The sequence below is a fragment of the Meriones unguiculatus genome, chromosome X, assembly GCF_030254825.1.
Source record: "Meriones unguiculatus strain TT.TT164.6M chromosome X, Bangor_MerUng_6.1, whole genome shotgun sequence".
NCBI lineage: Eukaryota > Metazoa > Chordata > Mammalia > Rodentia > Muridae > Meriones > Meriones unguiculatus.
Genome location: NC_083369.1, coordinates 84,711,108 through 84,714,957, shown reverse-complemented (window position 1 = coordinate 84,714,957; position 3,850 = coordinate 84,711,108). Strand labels below are relative to the sequence as shown.

Here is a 3,850-nt window from a genome sequence, read left to right as displayed (position 1 = left end):
CCCCACCGCAGAAGGCATCTGGAAAAAATAATACATTATACTTTTAAAGGAATCAGTATCATAAGTTCATTCTCAGTCTTGATACCCAGGAAATATTTATACAAGCACAGTAGAAGAATTTAGTTTCTTATCAAATGAACAGGCTACAGTGTTGGAATTTTCAGCAAAACATTATAATAAAATAGATCACATTAATTTTGAAATAAAGTATGTCAAGCAAATCTCAGTGATGATCTTAACATTTTTTTATAGATTGGCAATTTTTTTAATTTTTTATTAATTACACTTTATTCATTTTGTATCCTCCCATAAGCTCCTCCCTCCTCCCCTCCTGATCCCACCCTCCCCCCCCCTTTCTGCATGCATGTCCCTCCCCAAGTCTACTGATAGGGGAGGTTCTCCTCTCCTTTCTGATCTTTGTCTATCAGTTCTCATCAAAAGTGTCTGCATTGTCCTCTACTATGGCCTGGTAAGGCTGCTCCCCCCTCAGGGGGAGGTGATCAAAGAGCAGGCCAATCAGATCTTAACATTTTTAACTAGTTGTTTTGACATAATATACATATAACTCCAAGTTCTAGAAGTTCAAACTTTTTGATATTTTCTTTTGCATATTTTGTTGTATCACTAATAATTATCTAGAATATTAGATATGAAATTTTCATGGTATATACTTTTGAATATCCCAGATTTTGTTGAATGTTTTTTAATACTAACGTATGTCATTTTTTATGTCACTTAGGTACACTATAAGTGGATTAGACTGCAAAAAGCAATGATAATGAAAGCTGTTTCATTATTTTTTAATGTATGAAGTTGTTTAATTACGTCTAACAAACATTAGTTTGTTAGGATACATTCCATTTTTCAGGGAAAACTGAGATCGAAGGAAGCCCTGCAGCTGAGGAACAGCTTTGATCTTTGGCAATATCTGTGAGTCCACAGTTTTCTGATCAGCGTTGATCTTCTCTTTAATATTGTATTTCTTCTTCTCTGTGTCAAAGATCTTGCCCTCCTGGTGCCTGGGCTTTCACCACTGATTCTTCTTGAAGTAAGCTTCAGTTAGGTATTTGGGGATTTTAACCTTGCTGATATCAACTTTTGTAGAGGTGGCAATGACAAACTTCTGGTGTGTTCTGTGCAAAGGAACTCTTTTGAGGGCAATGGGTCCAGTCACAAGTAGAAAGCCACTGCCCAACTGCTTCAAGAAAACCACTCTCTTGCCCCTGAAGATGATCGGGAGGGTCTCAGGAGTGATGCTGGCATGCAGCTTTCTCATATTCAAAATGAGAATGCCATGGCTCAGAAGCTTTTGAGGCACATCTTCAGTAGGATAATACTTAAGCATTATTTGAAGCTTCACCACCTGGGTACTACCATTCTTGTCACCACCGACTGGTTTTGTAACATTAACAAATACCTTCTCCTTTTTACTCTTTTCAACCTTGGACTTTGTGGCTAAGTATTTCCTCTTGTACAGTGCCTTTTTGGAACAGCAGATCAGGAGGACTTGCCAATTCTTCTAACCAAGACAAGGTTTCAGCTGCAATGGGGCTTCCCTTTCTTGGGATTTTTAACTTTAGGTTCACATTTTTTGCTACACCAGCCTCTAGGTCGCTGGTGCATCACCTCCAATCTTCATAACTGCAGGTTTCTTCTCCTTTTCTTAGCTTTTTCACCTGCTATCATTCAAGATGGGAAAGAGGACTTAGCTGTTGCATTTCTAAATAAATAAATAAATGAATGAATGAATAAATAAATAAATAAATATATCCCAGATAAGAGATAAGGAGAAAAATTCAGTACCACATGTAAATATTATTAATTAAGTAATTTATCTTCCACATGTGTATACATTCTGCAGGGCAACTAAGGGGTTAATAAGAGGAAAAGCAAGAGTGATGATATGATTATATCTTAATTTCAAAAAATAAAAATGGAAAATAATGAATTTTATTTTCTTCAATTTTAAAAGTTTGAGAGTGATTATGGTGTTAAACTATTTTCTTTCTCCCTTAACTACCTGCCACAAGAGTTTTTAAAAGAATTTTAATGTGTTTATTTTAGGTTTTTAAAAAGAAAACTATAAAAACCATAGTATGTGTATCACATTTCATAGGTAAAGAAACTCATAATACGATGGTATTGTAGTTGTAGATTCTAGTACGAGGACATCAACAGATATTCATAGATTTGGCCCAAAGGACTCTGACAAGGCATACATATGCATATTTTTCAACTATTTTTATTTCATCATTTTAATTTCATCTGTGGTTAAGGATGACATGGTTGCTCAATTAGCTGCTTGACACAGTTCAGCCTGCTGGAGCAGTTGAAAGGAATTAGACACTAGAGAAGCTACTGGACTCAGTTCTTTTCTAGAAAGATTTGATCATGTAGACAGGACTCCTTCAGATAGGATAGGGAGATTACAGGACCTTTGTATAGTTTATGAGGATGGGGCTAGATACCTTCTGAAAGATCATTTCTATTATAAAAAATGTTTAGATAGAGCTCAGAAAGAACTTGCTCAGTTACAAACATCAGCTGAGAATTGAGAATAGTCTAGTTTATTTAGTAACTCTTTGTTCTTATGCCACCTATTGTAACAGCAAGATTTTGCCCAGATGACCTATGATGTAGAGGTTTGTCTGAGAAAAGCACTAAGTTAGTGGTTTAAACATGCTTACTTGCTTACAATGTAATCTTTGTATCATATATGTAGAGTAAAACTTGTTATACTCTGTTTTCTGAGTTCTTGGGTACAATCACCTTACCATGTATGTATAGTACAGCTTGTTTATTCTGTTTATTCTCATTGTGTGTTTGGGTGAAAAGCTAATATTTTGGGGAAAGACAAAGGTTTTTGTTCATGTAGAAAAAAATGTACAAGGAAATGATTTAATGAAAAAAGACTGGGATTGACTCTCTACTCTGAGAAAAGAGGAAAAAAGAAAGAAAAAGAGAAAGAGAGAGCAGAAAAAAAGAGCATGATCAGACATCAGGGAGACTGCCTCCTGAGAACATTCTCTTGAAATGAGTCATCCATCAGCTTGAACCTGCCAGTGTGTGTGAAGTTATTTTCTCTCACATTGATCCATTCCTACCATTCTCGAGTCCCACAATTGGCTGAATCAATCTGTCAATCATTGATTTACTATGGCTATCTCCCTAATCAAGCTCCTTTATATTTCTGAATTCTTTAGCTGAAAACTGTATACTTTTTATGGTTTTATGGCTAATTCTTCATCAAATCATATGTTCTGAAAATGAATTTTTAATTTTTGTAATATTGTTAGTATGGCAAACATGTATTTTACAGTCTTTATCAGAAAAATGTCAGGAAATCAAAATGTGTTCTAAAACCCTATTTCACTTTGAATTTGTTAGTGTAGCTTGTCTTCACAGTATACTTCACTGTTTCAGTCAACTCAGTAAATGACAGATAATTCCCTAATCTCCTCAGTTCATATGGCATTTTTCTACTGTTGAATACTATTTTGAAATTTTCAAAGACTTCAATGCTACAGCAATTATACCCTTTATATTGCAACATTACCTACACTGTGTTCTAATGTTATCTAAATGAACTTTGAGTTTCAAGAATGAAACATCTTTTCTATGAATTCTTTCTTCTTTTCATGAACCAACCTATGATCATAAATATCCTTCTCAATTCTCATATAAGATACTCTATGTCTCCTTATATTAACAATTAATTTGGTAGCCATGTATTTTAAATTTTATTATGTCCCCTCATCCTCATCACATTATCCCAAACAAAGTATATCTCTGAGGATATATTAATTCTTTGCCATTCTCAGAAGAAATGGTACACTCAACTGATTTTCAG

The 3,850-nt window shown here is 34.6% G+C and overlaps 1 pseudogene; it reads right to left on the bottom strand.

Annotated features, from left to right (window-relative positions):
- Nucleotides 1-817: 817 nt before the first annotated feature.
- On the bottom strand, nt 818-3,147 carry LOC110544406 (large ribosomal subunit protein eL6-like; annotated as a pseudogene).
- Between the last annotated feature and the right edge of the window lie 703 nt (nt 3,148-3,850).